Raw genomic sequence first — 22,109 nt, 5'->3', positions numbered from 1 at the left:
CTCACGCTGACTTACATTAAGAGGTAAAGAAAAACTTTATATTTTGTACTATATTATGATGTAATAAATCATATATTTGTAATAAAGTAAATTCCACTTAAATTTGCGAGGTTATTTTTTGAATACCGGTGTTTATTTAAAGAGTAATTTGGAGATCAGTTATCCTCGATTTCACTTCAGCGGTTAGAATTATTTTTTAGCCATCGTATTAGTAACAGAGACCACTTTCAGAAATATCAATGATGCGGCTCTATAGGTCAAGTATCATTAACGTGGTTCTAACACAATCCCACTGCACTCAACGAATCAAGAAGTGAAAAAAGGATTAAGTTAATGGAAAGAAGAGTAAGTGAATAAGGATGTCTATCCTTGGGGAAACCACAAAATGAAATAATAGCAATCAAAGCGTAGCTCAAGCAGAGAAACAAAATGTTTTCCAAGAATTAAACAGTCTTCATAGAAAATAAGTACAGATTTCTAAAGGAACAACATTGCCAAAATAGGAAATCTGTAACGTGTACAAGTATCTAACTGAATTGGGAGAACATATTAAGTTTTAGCAAATACCCTTTAGCAAGGTTGGGATTCTATTCAAATAAAAACATACAAACTTTATAAAAATTACATGCACGTGTTTCCTTTTTACTTACTTGTACGACGTAAAGGAAGTATTGTGATTGCAAAAAATTTCGGTTTACAGATTTCAACGGAAATATCCATTTTGACCATCCCAGAATATATTTTGACTAGTTTCGGCGTAACGTCTGTACGTACGTATATGTATCTCGCATAAATCAAAAACGATTCGCCGTAGGATGTTGAAATTTTGGATTTAGGACTGTTGTAATATCTAATTATATATGTAATTATTACATATCTAATATTATAATATCTTATTATGCAATTACCTTATGTATTTATGTAGCCCTTTTGATTGCAATCGACTGAACCAAAAGTGTATAAAAAAGCTCAAAATCCAAAAAAGTTGGATTTTTTACTTTTTCTTAACTACAGTAATAAGCCCTCACTGAGAGCTTTTCAACGATATATAATAAGCGGTACTTATTTTCATTGATTCCAGCGTTATAACCACATGAAATTATAATTAATGAAATATTTGGATCTTATAAGACGGGAAGGCACATCGGTTCGAATCAGACTTCATCTCCTTTCTTTTTTTTAACTTCATTTTTAATTTAAATATATTGATTTATTAATAATTATTAACCTCAGATTATAAAAACTTTTACGGTTTATTCTGGAGGATAGAAAAGTCTACAGAAAGTCAAAAGGATAAAGATATTTTTTTCTTAATTACTCCAAAGTTATTGGTTTTATAAAAAAAAAAAAAAAAAAAAAAAAAAAAAAAACTGACAAGGTTGTAATACATTCGGGCATTGATTATTTATTCCTATTAATGGAAAAATAATTATGCAAGAAAAAGATTACCCAAGATTTCTTTATTTTTTGAAGTGAGGGAGTAATTTATGATGAATTTTTATCGTAAAATTATCATTATTTTTTAAATAAACTCAAAAAGTATTTAAAAATTAAAAAAAAATCGTTATTAAATTTGCTCTCCCGCCTTAAAAATCATCTACCAAGAAATTCTTTTGATTTTTCTATTTTTACTATCTTATTTCTACGTTTACTATGTTAAATTGCAGGAACTAAAAAACTTCCATTAAAGAATATACAACCAATAAAAATTTATCTAAAATTTCATGTTTGTGGGTGGGAGGGTGAATTATGATGAAATTTTATTGTAATATTTTTACTAAAAGTTTATTTTTAAACTTTTAAAGTTAGTTTAAAACAAAACAAATTATTTTTAAAAGTTCAATAAATCAAAATATTTTAAAAACTTTTATTGGTTCTCCCACCCCGAATATTGCCTCAAAGTACTTTTACTTTAGTCGCTTGCACTGTTACTGCGCGTAGAAAGTAAACAGTTTATTACGCGTTAAAAAAAACTCGATTAAAGAATAGACAATAAATAAAAAGAATAGCTCTTTATCGATTTTTGGGAAAGGGAAAAGTTTGGGGCAAAACATTTTTAAAAATTGTAAGGTAAGCATTCACACATTTATTGAGCTTAATATAAAGTGGAGTTAAGTTAGCAAAAATTCTGAGAAAATTGTTCGCCAAAATTCCCCACCCGTGAAGATATTGATCCCAAAATTTTACCAATAATTTACCCTATATACACAAGTTTCTGAGTCAAATTTCATCAAAATCCGTTTATCCAGACAAAAGTTATTAAGCTTCAAACACGCCAACATACTTAAGTAGATACATACGAGCATTATCTTCTACTTTTTTTGTTTATTTTTTGAAACAGTTCTAAATCATAAAACTTCGAGAAATGCAAAATCTCATACTCAATTTTTTGACTGATTAATCATACTTTCCTTCTTTTAGCAAAGTTGTAGGTATGACTCCAGGTAAGTAAAAAATCTGATGTGGACACCGCATGACTTCCGCCTATTAAATTACAAATACACATTTTTTTTAAAATGAAAATTACATAAAATTTTATTTCATTATTAACTTCTGATATTTTTTTATTGTTATTATTGAATTATTATTTATTGTAAAACTTTTTTTACAATCGGATGTTAATAATTATTAATAAATCAATATTTTTAAATTAAAAAAAAAAACGTTAAAAAAAGAAAATGAAGTGGGATTTGAACCGATGTACCTTCCCTTTGTAACATCCAAATAGTTCATTAATTAAAATTTTATTTAGCTACAACTATGGAACCAATGAAAATAAATACCGCTTATGATACATCGTTGAAAATCTCTCAGCGAGTACTTAATTCTACACTTAAGAAAAGGTCCAAAATCCAAAGTTTTTGGATTTTGGGCTTTTTTGGACATTTCTGATTCAGTCGATTGCAATCAAAACAACTTGTGTACAACTAGATGTTACAACAGTCCTAAATCCAAAATTTCAACATTCTACGTCTGATCGTTTTTGAGTTATACGAGATATATACGTACAGACGTCACGCCGAAACTATTCAAAATGGATTCAGCGATAATCAAAAAGGATATTTCCATTGAAATGTGAAAACCGAAATTTTTAGTGATCACAATACTTCCTTTATTTCATACAAGGAACTAAAAAGTAGTCGCAAGAACTGTTTAAAGTTCTTGTGAAGTGTTTACAACACTTCACAAAATTTGGTCTTCATTTATACATATGATTTAACATTATAGAGCTGTAAAATTTGGGAAATTTGATTTTTTTTTAGCTCCCGGAGTTAATATTTTTATTACGATAGTTTCAGAGAAAAAAAATTTAAATATTTTTCCGACGTCATTAATTGAATTTAGATATCTAAAACTCATTATCGAATATTATTACTATAATTATAGTATTATAAAATAAAATTTTACGGACAAATAAAATAAAAACATTAATTCAATGACATAAAAAAATTACTTAACAGCTGCCTATAATACTATTGAAGAAAGATAGGAAACCATTGAATTTAGTACTGGTGATGAAGACATAGAGAACTCCATTGAATTGAGTGCAAACGACATACACACTTTGGTACTGATTGTTCGTAATGGGGTGGTTTTAGTTTCCTATGTTTAACTGTGTTAGTGCGTCTGTGAATATATATACGACTAACACATGTGCATGAATATATAAAGGAGAATTGAAGTAATCCTGTTAAAGCCATCGACAGTCTTCAATTAAAAATTTTATATATAAAAAAAATTACAGTACAGTAAATGAAAAAATATAAAATAAAATTTAACATGAATAAACATTATTTATCCTTTATCCTTCGATTTTTTTTCAATTTTCTGTGTAATTGATATATTTTTTTAAATCTCGCCGGATATATATTTAATCCACTTTATCTTGTCTATTGGGAATAATTACGGAAAATATGACAAATTTTTTACTTCCAGTGACTGAATTTTTTTCTCTTTAATTTCCTGTAAAATTAAAAGTTTTTTACAGAAAATTTTTCTATAATACGTTTTACTGTCCTAATAATCATCGGGACTTTACGTAACTTTCTAAATTATGAGTAAATTGTAAAATTTAAACTTACTTTAAGTTATTATTTTTCAAAATTATATTTGAAAATTATGCTTATAATATCTTATAAGCATAATTTTTATCTTTCAATCTAATTATTTTTTTTATTTTTTATCAATATATAAATAATAAAACACGTTCTTCATTGATAATTCATTAAAAAAAGAAAATTTACATAAATGCAACTGTGTTAAAATACTAATTCGGTCTCATAATTTTTTTTTAAATCTTCAGCTGTGTAGACAGTCTTCATTCCTTCCTATTCTAATATTTCTATTTTCTTGGTCTCAAAATGCGTTTTTAAGCACTATATACATATTATATAAATGCTTTATCAAAGCGGATTTCATTATAAAATTATTAACCATCCCCGTCGCGGCTTCGTCCGCGCACATATATAGCTTCAAAAATCGGAAATAATTTTTTATTGACTATATTTGAACTGTTGCTGTCATGCTCTCATTGTTATCGATATTCATAATTTATCGGATAAAATAAAATGTTTAGCTAAAGAATGTGTTCCCAAAATCAAATTTTTAATAAAATCAGGAGAATATTGAAGTTATTGAAAAACTACTTTGCTCCCAGCATAGTCCTGTAAGTCCAGGAGTTTCATCATTTCACTTTTTGACATTGCAATAGTTACATATTTTAATCGTGTTACCTATCTGAATATCTATCAAATTTTGTTAGTCAATTTCAGAATGATAATTAAAAGCTGATTTGAGACGTAAGATAATCGTCAAAGGTTGAACTTTATTTTGAACCGAGCGTATACGTTTTTCTTCAAGCCTTTGAGAACGTTCTGGTTTATATTCATGTTGTCTACCGTCATAAATTCTAGTAGCACTAGAACATCTTCCTTCTACATGTATTTGTGACCTTGCTGACTTAGGCGTTTTGAAAATATTAATACCAAATCGAAAGTAAAATCTGTGCCAATTATGGGTATGGTTTACCTCGATGGAACTTAGCTTCAGGATATAAAAACATTGTGAGGGCTACCTGCTCGCGTGAGAATACATTCTCGCGGTTTGTTCCCAGATTAGACAATAATTAAACCAGATTTAACTTTTTTAATAAGTCGATATTGATATCGAGATTCAATATTCCTTAAACCATCAAAACACTTTAATAAATCTGTAAATAGACATCCTCTTTATTTTATTTTTTATTTTTTTATAAAATGAACTTGTTTTTACGTATATTACGATGAAAATATAAATTTATATTTTATAGACAGATATTTTATTAAATTTACTAAATCGCATAATAACTGGTTGAAGGAGATGATATTGACATAAACAATGATCGATGCACACTATATCTATTGACACAAACATAGACGTTAAATTTAATAAAAGAAGTTTTAACTTAGATATACTTTTTTTTTATGGTCAGTAAGTTATTATGATTAACAATAGTTGGAAGACCGGTGAGGTTTGAACTTTAGTAAAATTCTAGGGGTCATAAAAAGCTACAGTCAAAATTTCAAAATGATTGGTTCAGTAGTCTTCATCGTCATTGAGAACAAACGAAAAAGATATTATTTCTTTGTATAATAGTAAGATTAAAATATTAATGTAGAGATAAAGAAGGAAAAAACAAAAGATAATTTTTAAAAAAAATTAATACAACAAATAATATTTATAAAATGAGATACCCGTACTACAAACATAAATTTTTAATATATTTTTCAGATACAACATGAGATGTTTCATTTTTGAGGTAGAGTAACATATTAATTTAAAGATGCCATTTACATTTTAAATTCTACGCATAACCTAGAAAGTTAAGTAACACGCTAATGATTATTAGGTCCCTATATAATAAATGAAGAAATAAAAATTGGAGAAAAAATCTATATTGGATTGAGAAATAGAAAACAAAACGCTTTACACAATAAACAAATCTAACTATAAATATATATAATATTATAAAAATAAAGACATATTTTTAGATTAAAAAAATATAAATTTTAAAAATTAATGGTAATAATAAATAAAAATTTCTCATATTTGAAAAAAATTTCACAACAAAACTAAGTAAATGAAAATATAAAATGAGTAAAAAAAATTAAAAAAATGGTAATAGCATATTTAATTTAAATCAGTAAAATTTATGCTTAAAAATGGTATCAAAACACTAGTTTTATATCCTACTAACAGTTTGTAATATCAGTAATCATTAGTTTTATTCATTTAAACAACGAATATCTACTTCGATAATATTAAAGTTTTTAAATTATTTGAAATAAATAAACTATTGGAAGAAACAGACTTATAGGCCACATACTAAGGCATCCTGGAATAGTCGCTTTAATATTGGAAGGACAGGTAGAAGGAAAAAATTGTGTAGGCAGGCCACGTTTGGAGTATGTAAAACAAATTGTTGGGGATGTAGAATGTAGAGGGTATACTGAAATGAAACGACTAGCACTAGATAGGACATTTTGGAGAGCTGCATCAAACCAGTCAAATGACTGAAGACAAAAAAAAAAAAAAAAAAAAACTATTGGAAATGTTTTAAATTATATTTTGATAAAATATTAATTTTGGAAAAGCATACATTTCTGCGAAATTCACAATGAAGATCACGAAAAAAAAGGTGTAAATGAAAAATATGTCTATGTAAGAAAAGAATGAGATAGCGAGAGGGTTTTTCCAAATAGCTAAAAACAACAAACAATTTTTTTACATATAGTAAAAAAATTTATTAATATTATATAGTATATTAAAATAAATTAGGACTTAGTGGAAAATAAATAGTTGGTGAAGTTTTTTTATACATCTGGTGGAAAATATACCAATATATAATTAGTCAAAAATATTAAACTTCTTATTTAAAGAATATTTTGAAAAATAACCAATAATAAAATATTTGGAAAATAATGATAATTTCTTTTGTTAACCATCAATACAGGTCTATAGAAAAAACAAGATTTTTTAAAATACTTTCCTGTATAGTAATATTAATCATAAACCGTAATATTACTTTGTAGATGAACAATCCTAACCAATAAGAACGCCAAAGAAAGGAAAATAATAATGTTAGAAGAAGAAATAAAAGATTATGGAATAAAAATAATGTAAAGAAACGATAGGTTAAAATGACAAATATTAAGAGATGGTAGTCAATACAGAGGAAGGAAAAATTAGGAATACTAAAATAGAGTATACTAAAAGATAATTAAGTGAGAAGAGTAGTAGTAATAAATGAAGCCTTTTATCTCCAAATGAATATTACGATATGGAGATTTAGAGCTGAAGAAAAGACTTATCAAATACTACGTGTATGATTGTGAAATATGGACCGTTTGGATGGGAAAAGACTAGAATGAAGATTTTAATATGTCAATCTGAAGAAGATTAGAGATAATGAAGTGGATAAACCGTGAAGAAAATGAGGCATTTTGAAGGATTTCTGAGTGTAGAACACACCTAAATGCAATAAGAACAGGTGAAGGTTAAAAAAGGATAGGATTTAAGTAATTGAAACTGATAGACGAATACATGAATTGAGAGTATAAGAACAGACAATAGGAAATATAACGATAGGAAATACTGGAGATAACCGGTGGAATAAAAGGACTTGTCACTTCAATGGAAAATCCTTCCAAATAATATCTTTATTCAGATTTTTACGATTGTGTTTAAGGCACATCAGGTTAATATATATATATATATATATATATGATTCTTCAACGTATCTATTAGATTATTGTCGTATAATGGCAACAGTTGAATCGATTTAGATGTATGACTCCGCGTTGAAATCCTTACGTCAACGGAAGTGTCATAGGCTTTATAAATATGTACACACACACACACACACACACATATATATATATATTAGTGGTGGTGTAGATTTTCCGGTTGAAGCACAAACTTTAATGAACTGCAAACTGTGAGCCTCCATCAATGTGTTAGCTTGAACTGAATGGTTGAAATCAATCGAATGAGTAATATTAAAAAATAATACAATTAAATTTACGTTAAATAAAATAAAGTATTAACTTAAAAAAAATTATGTTTAATAATTGGTAGAATTTAGAACTAGTGTGGACTGTATTTTTTGATGAGATGGTAGATGATGAAATGAAGCAACGCTATGTTCTTCTTGAATCGTTATATTTAATTTGTTGTCACCCTTGACAATTTGATTGAATTACAATAGTTACATTAAACTTAAGAATGTATGACACTTTAGTTATACTTGAACTTGAACATTATCAAGAAACTATGAGTCCCATTGGACTGAAATTTAAACACGACTGTACCGGGCGGGATTCTAACGTAGAATATAACAAACACTAACCGTCCATCCGGACGAAATGAAAAATACAACCGCACTGGCCGAGATTCTAACGTAGAATACTAGTACAAGCCTCACCTTCCGGTTGGGACTAGCACCCACTAGATCGCAGCATCGGACGGCTCGATGTAGAACGGAACAATAATAATGGGCTCGGTGGGGACTGCGTGTGAGGCTGAAGTGGTAAGTGATGCTTTCTTTTTCTGTTTAGCCTCACGAACCACTGTAAGGTATTACTTCAGAGGATGAATAAGGATGATATGTATGAATGTAAATGAAGTCTAGTCTTGTACAGTCTCAGGTCGACCGTTCCTGAGAAGTTCGGTTAATTAAAACTGAAACACCAAAGAACACCGGTATCCACGATCTAGTATTCAAATCCGTATAAAAATAACTGCCTTTACTAGGATTTGAACCTAAGAACTCTTGACTTCGAAATCAGTTGATTTGCGATGACGAGTTAACCATTAGAACAACCCGGTGGGCTGAGGGCTGAGGTGATGCGTCACGAAAAAAAGTCACACGCTAGCTGATTCCCCCACTATGTCTACCGTGTGCTATATATAGACACTAACACGCGTCTTCGGTAAGTGTTCTCTCTCTTTCTCAGTCTTACACATAGCTTACGCAGGTACGGCATTCTCACTCTATCTCACTTTCTCTTTCTCATATACTTTTATACACAGCTTATGCATATACGCGCGTTCTTTCTGCATTTCTCACCCGTAGTCTATGCTGCAGTATGATACAATACAACTGACCACATGTTAGTTGTTATTTCTTATTAATAAAAAATTTTATTATTTATGTACATTGCGTATACGTTATTTTACACCATTAATAATTCATATTTTATTACGTAAGAAAATTCTCTTCCGTTGTGTGTTCACCTATGCACTCGTTTTAATTTTTTTGTATTTTCATTTCAATGGGATCTCTTACCAAAACTTAGTGCTAAAAATATTATTCTTCAACACGTAAGGAATAATATTCTTGAATTCGCTTCTGCTTGTAATTTTATGATTGTTTTCTTTAATTTCAAGCAAAATAATTTTTTTTAAAAATAAATAATTGTATAAAGTTATGTTTTTGTCTATTTGTTTGGTTGATAACAAAATAATCCTTTGGTTTATTGACCGTTAAAAACTAAGTAAAACTCATGACCCACTGATAATGTATCATTTAATTTAAACAAATATTCAACTGTATGTTTTTTAAATTTATATTTGTTGTATATATCGAAGATGATTTAAATTAGTAAATTCATATCTACAACCATGTTTTAATTATAGACATATAATAATATACGTTTATTTAACCTAAAATATATATGAAAATGTCAGGGAGAACGTTGTAAAGGGAACAATTTCAATCCAAATTTCAGTTACAATATGTTCAATATATATGAGGATATACTGAACTTCTATATTTGTCAGTTAACAAAAGTTTAATTGTTAGTTTGTCCAGTACTGTATTATCATATTATTGATGAAATATATATGTAATATACAATCATATGTCTGTTATAATAGAAAATCCTTTTATCAAATTAAATGAAATCCTCGTTCACTATTTCAAGCTCTTTGATATATTCTAGTATTTAACAACAAAATAAACAGTTTTAGCTAGATCATTAATCATCGGTAAGGATGTTATTTATAAATATAAATATAGAGTTTCATATATATTTAATCATATACGAGTATATTTACTTGTATGTAAAATGCATAATCTTATTTTCTAGGATAATATATTCTGCTATAAGATAAGTATTGTAATTGGCAAGAATTTTTCGTAGCCCGTCTTTAGCATTTCAGGTGTCAGAGTCAAAAATGCAAAACAAAAAAGAAATAGGGTGCAGCTCTGTACAAGTATGTGAATGTTGGTATCTATTTCACTTAATGCTTTTAGAAAAGGTAAATATGTAATTACGAAATTTTGTTTTGTGTATAATGAGATTAAATGTTTAGAACGTGAATAGGAACATAGAGGGTAGTTAAGATTAGCTACGGGAAAGTCTTTCAACCACGCTGCCATATTTTTTATTATTATTATTTAACACCTTCAATTCTCTCTCTTTTTTAAAAAAACAACTTTGATAAATATTTCTGTTATAAACAGTAGGGGTAATAATAAAAATTAATTGTAAATTAACAATACTGAAAGAAAAAATAAGAATAAGATAAGAGTATGCTCTCCAAACAACTCTCACATACAACACACAATACAATCGGCTGACAAAACTGTCGATTTATTACTTAGGTAATTTTTATCATGTTTTATCTGACACAAAATAGACGTGTGGATATACACTGTACTGCGCATAAGCCACGGCTGACGAAGGCGCTAACTTTTTCTCCATTATTAGTTATTTTAAAGATAGGTAGGCGAAGTCGTCTTGCAGCTATTAAAGTTACTTCCGTTCCAGAAATGTGTATTTTCTTGTTTTTAATTGAATAAAAGAGTAATTATTAAAACATAATTCAAGAAGTTGTCGAAGAGCATTTAACAAATAATTTTGATTTGTAGCTCTAAATTATAGACTTCCCCAATCAATAATTTAGATCTCCATGGCGGATCGGCGCGTCCCTACCTTTAATCCTGTCAGGCATGAAATTTTTTATTCACTACAAAATTCTCGTTTCTTATTATCGTAGCACAAGTTTAGACATCGTATGGGGAATAAATCATAAAAGATTTAAAATTTAAAATCATCGTAACAATAAAAATATTTAATAGTTTTATTTATTTCATAGATATATATTTATATTTCTTAACTACTTCTTCACAGGATCATCAGGGAATAGCAAAACGAACTCTAACCTGAAACTTCACAACCAAATTTATCTCAGATTTAAAAATTACAATCATAACATCAACTGCCTCGCTTTTCCTTCGACATCGTTGTAATATCTGAAGACGTAGAAACAGCAGCCCGACAACTAAAAATCTTTCAAAGAATCGTAGCTAAATCTGGCCTCCGAGTTTGCTTTGCAAAAACACAATTCATTTCATATATTAAAGACCCTCCCAAACGTATTCGAATCGACATGATCGTATCTCTTAAGTCAACAAATTCAAGTACCACGGGAAAACCACACGTTCAACATCTGTGAAAAAGAAGTAATTAACGAACGAACACGCAAACTAGAATTCGCATACCAACTCATCCGAAACATCTACAATAAAATTCATCTCCATCAACGCCAAGATTCACTACTACAAGACCGTCATCTAATCCGAATACTTATACATAGAAGAATGCCTGGGACCACTAAAAAGTCACGACACCCAAGTACTTAAACGCAAAAAAAGAAAGATCCTCAGTATAATCCTAGGTCCAAGGAAAACCGATAATAACATCAAAATCCTAACCAAAAAGGAACTTTATATACACTATGAAAAACTCACCGAAATCATTAAAAAACACAAGATCCAATTCTATGGTCACATTTCTCGCATTTCTGATATAAAGATCACAAAACGTTTTCTCATGTACATCGAAACTCAAAAGAACAATAAATACATAAATCGACTATATCCGTAAAAATAAGAAATAAATAAATATCACCGATGAAGAAACACAATTCCAGAGCACAATTTGAGACAAAATCAAGAATTTCAGTAGTTTTCAAGAATTAACAAAACATAAACAAATGAAAAATTACTGGAATAATCAGGTTAAAAATCTATGTTCGCGCGGTCCACAGATGGCCTAAATCGAAAAAAACACAAATATATATATATATATATATATATATATATATACAGGAGGCTCGGCTGATAAATTTTGCACACTGACATGCTATACGACAAAAGATATTATTGAGTTTGGCGTGGCAGGACATGATAGCGATAATGCGTTGAAATCAGTTTACCGGTTTGTTTTCAGTAATAGTTAAAATGGAGGCGAATACAGCCAATACGTCAACATGGTTAAAACAGCGCGCAGTAATAGAATTTTTAAGAGCAGAAAATGTGAATTCTACAAATATTTTACATCGTTTAAAAGCGGTTTAAGGTAGTGGAATATTGACAGGAATACTGTGAATAGGTGGGCGTTGAAATTTTGCGAATATGAAGCTGGTAAACCGACAACTGAGAACGCACCTCGCAGCAGATGACCAGTTTCTGTGACCGACAAGAAAAATCGAAAGGAGGTGGACGATTTGCTTCAAAGTGACCGGCAAATCACTCAACAACGCATTGCTATTCAGTTAGGCATATCTAAAGAACGAGTAGGCTATATTCTCGAGCGATTGGGTTGACGTAAAATCTGTCCGCTATGGGTACCGCGCAAACTCTCTGATGGCTCTCCGCAAGCTGAAGTTTGAACCTATTCCTCATCCCCCATATTCGCCGAATTTGGCTCCATGCGACTTCCTCTTCCTCCCTCATCTCAAGAGAGATACCACAGGTAATTATTACAACGCCGAAAATGAGGTGAAGGAAGCTGTGACCACTTGATCCGAGAAAGAACGCCAGAAGTTTTCAGTAACGGAATGCTAAAACTTGTCACACGTTGGGAAAAGTGTATCACTGTAAACAGAGATTATATTGAAAAATAAATACTGCATGTTATAGTTAAGGTATTGTACTTTTATTCAATTTTTAATTTATTGTAATTTTTTTTTCATTCCCATGCTACGCATATATGTGCAAAATTTATCAGCCGAGCCTCGTATATACTTCATGTAATTTTTTATTTATTTTCGCTCCTGTTTTGTAATTACAATAACGTTATACAATCGTAAATAAATATCAGTTGCAACGGATTTCCTAAAATAGTTTAAGGATATTCTGATGGTACGGGAAACAAGAAGAAAGGTATTTAACAAACTGGTAGGGGAAGGATAAAAATCGTTTAAAGTTAGAAATTTACCGATTTATTCTGAAGATAGTAAAACTACGAACATAATTTAAATTAAATCGGTTTTACTGCGGGGGTTAATAATACATTTTCTTTTTATTTAAAAAAAAAAACAAATTAACGACAAATTTTATCATTCATTAATGATAAACATGTAATTTTTATTAATAAAAAACCCTTTCAAGAATTTTACTAACTACAATCTACTTTTATAGAAAACAATGAAGAAAAACTTTAAATAAAATTATTAAAAATAAAATAAGTAAAACTTATTTTAAATTAAAACTTTATAGGACGTTCTACTTACTTTCTAAAGAATTTCATTAAAGTTGGTGTCGAGTAGTAAATCAGAAATAAGTGAAGTACAGTGTATCAAAGTTGACATCTACAAAAAAAAAATATATATAGACAGTTATTAATAATTAAAATTAAAATTAAACATTTGAGAAACAATTTAGAATTATTACTTAATAAATAGTTTCTTCTACAAGAAAAAACAACGGGCTAAATTTCAAAAACTAATAATAATTAAAAACAACACACACACAAATATACATACATTATACATATATTTATATTTATGTATTTATTACACACATATATATTCACGTATAAAAATAAAATAACTCTACTCGTATATAATACAAAAAATTATTTTTTTAATATTATAAAATATTAATTTATAAATATTATAATATAGCTATTCATTCAGTAATGCAACTTTAAAAACATCCTAAGAAAAAACTCTTACGCAGTTCTGCGCAAGAAGAGCGACTTTATGTTTTCGACGTCCTCACTATTTTGCAATCTGAAACGCACTGATTTTCAGAGTACAACACGGTACGTACGTTCGATTAACTAATGGACCCTACACACAAGCGTCAAGTTTTAACACACTCACCACTATGACTCGCTGCATAAGCATGTATTATAAATACACCGGCACACAGTCAACATAACTTCAATTTTTTTTTTTTACTTTAAATCGGGCGTAATTCAAGAACGACTCAAGCAATCATCAGCCGGGCTCCGTGGTGCGAGCGGTAGCGTCTCGGTCTTTCATCTGGAGGTCCCGGGTTCGAATCCCGGTCACGCAAGGCATTTCCACACAGGCTACAAATTATTCGTCTCATCCTCTTAAGCAATATCTAACGGTGGTCTTGGAGGTTAAACAAAAAAAAAAGGAATCTACATCAGAATTTCACATGCACAACTTCAGATACACTAATTAATACGGCAAATATAAATTTCAATGAATTTGGAACTTGGTTTAATAGTTTTGGAGATTTTCCAGCTACAGATTTTAAACAAATACCTATAAATATATATATATACAAAAAAATAAGGGAAATTCCAATTGAAGTAAGTGGTATTTTTGTACTCTTTATACTTCAAAACGTAAAGAAATTTCATTTCCCCTCTTTGTCGATTGTACGATCGAAATTAATACTATACTTTCTTCGAAATGTCGGTAAAAAAGTTAGAATCACCATCTACATACTAATAGCGGCGTTTAATAATAAAAAAAAGAAAAAAATATATAACTAAAACCATTTTGAAATAAATAAAAATATTTATTTGCATTTAAATTTAATTCAGTTCATATTAAAAAATAATCATTTTCTAAAAATGTAACTTCTTAAAAATTCGTTTTAGTTTAAAATAAAAAACCGTCCTGCAACATTTTTTTTCTATTAGAAACGGTAAAATTGGTCTATATTCAGTTACATTAACTTATATACAAATTATTTTCTTCTGCTTTTCCCGCAGAAAAGATTTATGCTTATTTTTTTTTTATCAGACTATCTCACGGTGGTCATTGTCTATTTTAAAACTAAATTTAACATGTAAATCATACGTGAGATGTAAGTGACAGAAATAAGTATTGGTTTCTATGACGTTAATAAAATTTATTGTATCTTCATAACAGAGAGTAAACGTATCAATTTTACCGGTGAAATCGCTTGTATTTTGGTCGGCTTGGTTTTTAATTTGCAAAAGAAGGAAGGAGGTTAAGGCTCAGTAAAGAAGGCAACAGAAAACTACTTCACTCCTTATTTTCTCTAGCAAACCCGGCATGACATGTTATTTTTGCCTAATAGACAAACTAAAACATTTAATATATCGATGTTTTGCATATTCAAAAATGCCTAGTGCATCATTTACGATCCTCGTACTGAGTAAATGCTCGTTAATGTTTTCTGCAAAAAAAATAATTTTAAAACCTGATGTTAAGACCGTTGAGAGATGAAATATGTTGATAAAATTAATATTAAACTTTGATTATTTTTCTAATGAAAAATATTAATAGATAATTGAATTTTATTTATAAATTCAAGAGAAATAATAATTTCTATAAAACTAGCGTGATAAAATACTTGTCATGTCGTCCATAATTACAGGATGTTCTTAAAATGAATACACCCGCTTAATTAGTCACCACCTACTGAATATAAGCCTTACTTCACCCGCTAACCGTCTATCCAACTTCTAATTTTCCTCCTACTCCCCATATCCGGAATGAGAGAATCACCCTTCAAACTATTTAACAACCTGAAACTCAAACCATAGTGTAGCTGTCGTTGTATAAGCCTTTAAGGATTTTAATTAAATTCTGCAATTTCCTTTCGAAACTTGTAAAATATCACCATGTTCACGGTTCGTATCAAACTTATAACATTTTACTTTTTCCTGTCGAACTAAAGAATAAAAAATAATTTTTTTTCTTAAATAAAAAATATTTTTTAATATAAAACTTTGATTAATTTGTTAAGTACACTGTATAATATAAATTCAATTTTTTCTTCAAAAAATCAACCCCATCTCTCAGAAACGTAACACACACACACACACACATATATATATATATATACACGAAGGACATTTAATAATTAGAGACAAATTGATGTAGACAAAAACACTTTGTATTTTTACAAAATAAAACTTTAGCTATTTCTAAACATAATTCCCAACGATGAACTAGTTTTTTTTATACCTGATGCAAAGAAGTATTTGTCTTGTTGTTTGAGCCATTTTCCCATAAATTCTTTGGACCTCCTCGTTGTTGCTGAACGTTTTTCCACGTAATACCTCCTTGAGTGGTCCAAACAAATGAAAATCCGAAGGAGCAAAAATCTGGGCTGTAGGGAGGATGTGGTAGTATTTCCCGACCCATTTTTCCATTGGTTTCTTGGGTCAGCTGGGCGATGTGAGGACGAGCATTGTCGCGTAGCAATATCACGCCTTTTCTATGAGATCCGCGACATATTTCTCTCATTGCTGGCTTTAAGTTTTTCATCAGCACGTCTCAGTAGTAGACACTGTTTATTGTACGCTGATTTTCCAAATAATCATAAAAGACGACACCTTGGGCATCCCAAAAGACGGTCAACATGACTTTTCCCGCTGATGCTTGCGTTCTGAATTTCTTTCGGACAGGTGAGCTGGTTTGCTTCCATTCCATGCTTTGTCTTTTGGACTCTTGTTCAAAATGGGGAACCCAAGTTTAATTACACGTTAAAATCTTGTTTAAAAAAAAAGTCACCTTTTCTTTCATAGCGTTCTTTCAAGTCTGTACTCACTTTGAGTGTTGTTTCCTTGTGTTGTTGCGTTAACTCTTTCGGGACCCACCGTACACTTGTTTTGCTGTACTTGGAGCTTGTTACGATAACGTTATGAACTATGCCAACACTTACCGCAACTGTTTTTGCTATATGTTCGACTATAATACATCGGTATTCACGAAAAATGTCGTCAATGTGGGTTTTAAGCGAAGGAGTTGAGACTTCAACTGGTCCAGGTCGTTGTTCGTCATTTACTGAGGGTCAACTATTTTTGAACTGTTCTACCCGCTTATAAAAATTTTTGCGGTTCATACAACTTTTCCTGTACTGTAAAATCATTCGAGAAAAGATTTTAGCTGGTTTTTCACCTTCAGAAAGCAAAAAACGGATGACTGAACGTTGTTCAACTAATCTGGAAACTTCAAGCGGATACGCCATCGTTAAATGCAATATTGAGGTTATAAACAAAACAATTTTTATCTGTAAGCTGTTTCAGCTCATTCCAGTAATGCCAACCTAAAGTCATGAAAGTACAAAACTTTTCCTACAAACTGTTTCATTTCTACATCAATTTTTCTCCTTAATTATTGAATATCCCCCGAATATATATCAAATAACAGAAATATGTGTTTTGTTTTTTTTTTCTATTTCCTTGCGGTTTTAATATTTAAAAATGTTTTTTGTATTTTTATATCATATATAGGGCTATCAGAAATGAGATTTTTTTTAAAATTATAAACCCTGGATCTTTAACACAAAAACGTTTTTTTTTTAATTTTTATGTTCTTGTTTTAACCTTTATTGGAGAGGGAATTAGATTTAAAGAAAACTTTACTAATGCAAATTTGTTACAAATTTAAACTATCTATATATATATGATTATTTTTAGAATTTATTATTTTTAATTTATTCCCCGCCTCTAAATAATATAATATTCGGGTTTTCTTTTTTTTGTTTTTTGACTTAATTATTTTTATTTTATTATTTAAAAAACAATTTATCTATCTTTGTCACTTTAAGGGAAATTAAAATTTAAGTATTTTTGGCCATTATAACATATCCCGGACCCAAAATGAGAATTACTTTTGTTTTATTACTATCAAAAAGGTTATTTATTTTCTTAATATTTTTCAAATTTTTTCGTTAAGCATATAAAAAAAAAGTTTTCTAAATTGTCCCCACAGAGTAAGGGAGCCTCTAAAATCAAATATATTTTTATTTGAAATTTTGGTGCTTAAATCTTCTTTTGGCAATCACTAAAATAAATTTTTAAAAAATCATTAGTATGGGGGCATCAAAATGTTAAAATAACATGGAAAATTTTTTTTGTTACTTATATTTAAACCTTTATTATGAAAATGACATTTTAAGACTGAGTTGCAAATTTTTTGCAATGGAAAAGTTATTGAGAAAAGTATTGTATGATTTGACCGGCGAAGCTGGGAAATTCATGTAATACTTTGCTAGCTTTTTTATATTTTTAAATTTATTTGTTAAAACATACGAATTTTAAGAAAAATTGTAACGTATTTGATATTCATCGAGATGGTTCTAGATTCTACTCCCGTCCGGGTTTCATTTTTTATACTTTTAAACATTTATATTATTAAAATAAATTTAAAAAAAGTGTTAGCTATAAAAAAATCCCAACTTAAAAGTATAGTCAGAAAAAAGTCATAAAAAAAAGAGATAAAATATTAATATTTATTAGCTATAAATATTCATATATAAATAGGTGACGGTGAAATTTAATCTTCATTACTATATTTTTCAATAAAAAAAATATTCCTTTTAAAAGATGTTTATAATAAATATAAATCCCTTATTACAGCACCCAGTGGAATATTGTTTATTACTGCTTTTGAATTCCACTGAGGTTAGGTTTTACTGCAGTAGGTCGCAGTTATTTTTTCCCTTTTTTTTTAAATTTAAATCCTATAGATTTATTTTAATCATGATTTACAATAAGTAATACAAATTACATAATATTTCTTCTTGAGAAAATCTTTTTTCTCTGTATTTAATTTTATATATACGCGAATTTACAGAGGGATAAATATTACCTTTTAAATATACGTATACTTTTTAAAATATTATATCGAAAACATGTTTTAATTATTAATCTCATAAAATTTCAATAAATATTTAGTTTAACATGAACTCTTTCTTTTATTGCGTTAACGCCACGTTATTTAAACTTACAAAACCTATAAAAAATAAATACAGCAACACCTGCGCTTTATTGAAAACAAGCGAGTCAAAGAAGTACTTAAATACAGAATATAACTGATCCTAGCTTCATACTGGCGCCACTATACTTGGCTCACGACCAGGACATCTCTTTATTTTTCCCTGAGCTCGTATATCACTCGAACGCACCAACACACATATACAAAAACACCCACAGCTAAAACACATACACTCGTATAGAAGACCATTAAATGCGATGATTCCCGGGATCATTGTGTACACCCTTCCATTCATGCTATTATTATTATTATTATATTTACTACTACTAATATTATTACTAGTACTAGTAATCCTTCTAAAACACTAGCACAATCGTCTCAAAATTAACTAGCATTTGGATTACGATTTCGCACATAACATTTATATTTTATAATGAATTCAGATACAGAATTTAGAATACATAACTTTTATTTTGATTCGATTAATAAATTTTTTTTAGTAAATAATAAATTAGAATTCCTTTATGAAAATATTATTTGTAATTAAAAAACTTAAATTATATTATCAAATTAGAATGAGAATGGCAACCCTTCATTTCTCCATATTTATAAACCTCTAGGGAATTCAAGTCATTGATATCATTACGGTTTTGCGATAACATATTATGGTTATAACCTAAATATGGAATATTTTAAGCTTCTAATACTGCTGATATTCTGCGTACCGAAGGTTAAAATTATGACTTTCTAATTTAACTGTTATAATTTATTTTTCCAAAAATTCTTTCATTTTTTTTTTGTTGAAAAAGTATGATTAAAATGGATATTTGTTCTTGATTATAGTAAAAATGAATCTTTAAAATTAATTTTTTTAAACCTATCTTACGTTAAAACTTACACAATGGATAGCAATTAACTGCCTGATTTTAAATACGGATAAAAAAGTTTCCATATTCTTCTCAGATAGACACATTATTATAATATTATAATATTTTTGTTCCTCTATAAAATTTTGGGTTATCGTGGAACATGATAGATTTTTGTGGGAGTATCAATTTGATTTCGTTTGCAAAAATATCAATCCATATCGTATCGCTTTGAATCATCTTAATTAAACTTAATTAAACGCTTTAAGTCATCATTATTATATATTTATTATATCAATATTACATAGAATTTTTAATTTAAATCGTCCCAGGCGATTTTCCTGTAAACTACGCACAATACAAAAAAAGAATTAAAAAATTACTCAGAATGGAGGTAGGACCACCTCATTGTGACCTTGGATTTGACCTTGACCGTTATTTCAATGTTAACACAAATTTTTGTATGGAATGACCTATTTAAATAAATGTATTTATCGATCTAAATAAACAAATTTTAAAATTTATGAAATTGAATAATTATCACATTGATCAAATGAAGACAACCCTTCATTTTTTAATAGAAGATTAAAATAGAACAAATAAAAAAATTACAAAAATATATTTGATTACATATAAAAAATTATTTTTTAAAAAAGCTTTTATTTAACTAATATTAATATTAACATTAATAAAAAAAGAAAAAAATTAGAAAAACCGTCTAAAAAGTAAAAAATAAGAATTAAATCAAACTGAGAATTTTAAACAAAAAAATATAATATATTAAAACATATATAAAAATAAAAAATATAAAAATGCACTGAAAAGTAAAAAATAAATTATATTAATAACCAATAAATAAAAAACAAATAAATGTAATAATTAAATTTTAAAATTAAAAGTAATGAAAATATTTAGTTAAATAAAAGCGTGGCGCAGTTTTTATAATTTATTTAAAACAAAACAACATTTATTTTTACAACAATTAATCTTCATTTTAATTTTCAATAACGACGCGAGGAGGCGGAAAGGTCTGCTGGAATCTCTCCAGTTGAGACTGAATAGCTACAAGTAACAATCTGGGAAAATGCACCCCACTCGCTTTCTTTGTACGTGTTCTCACATAGTTGAAGTTCATCTTCTAATTCTGCTTGTAATCTAAGCCAAATTGAACGCACTCTTTCGCTAAAAGTTTCATTTTAATTAATTATGAATTTTTATTTAACGAATTCATAATTACGATTACAATTATAATAATGATAATAATTAATAATTTTTCAGATTACCGTCAAAATGTAATAAATTTGTGCAAGATTTCTAAATTTAATTTTTATTTTTAATCTTATTAACCCTTAAAGGTTTTCATCTCGGTGCAAATTTGAACCGTCAAAGAATTAAAACTCGAGTTATTTTATTGCAGATAAATAAAGTATATACATATATTAAACAACCTCATTAAATAAATATATATTTTAAAATACAGCAAATGTCTATAAATACTTATTCGAAAAGATTGTTATAAAAACCGCGCCACGATTTTATTTAACTAAATATTTTCATTACTTTTAATTTTAAAATTTAATAATTATTACATTTGTTTATTTTTATTTAATGGTTATTTATTAGATATTTATATAATTTATTTTTTACTTTTCAGTGCATTTTTATATTTGTTAATATATTATATTTTTTTGTTTAAAATTCTCAATTTGATTTAATTCTTATTTTTTTACTTTTTAGAGGGTTTTACTAATTTGTTTCTTTTTTTATTAATGTTAATATTAGTATTAGTTAAATAAAAGCTTTTTTAAAAAATAATTTTTTAGATGTAATCGAATATATTTTTGCAATTTTTTTTTTGTATTTTTTTAAGACTAAAAAAAAGTAAAAATATTTATTTTTACACATCGAAGTTACATACGTGTGCCAAATTTAATTGATTTTCGTATGATAGATCAAAAGATATAGCAGTTGCAAGTTGTTTACGATGTTGATAATAATTAATTCTATTTTTCTCTCAATTGTTTAATTCATAAGTGTGCTAATTACAACTTAGTTGTTTTTATGACTAGGTTATGTGTAGTGTAGTAAATTCAAACATTACTTGAATTACAAAATCCACTAGTAATAGCAAGTGTGTATTTTCAAAATAATTGTATACATAAACAGAGTTATCCTTGTCAAAATAGATTACTAATATTTTTTTCTTATCAAAACAATAAATGATTTCATCCTAGGCAA

This window comes from Lycorma delicatula, chromosome 9, assembly GCF_047948215.1.
Source record: "Lycorma delicatula isolate Av1 chromosome 9, ASM4794821v1, whole genome shotgun sequence".
Lineage (NCBI taxonomy): Eukaryota > Metazoa > Arthropoda > Insecta > Hemiptera > Fulgoridae > Lycorma > Lycorma delicatula.
This window is presented reverse-complemented; position numbering follows the sequence as displayed.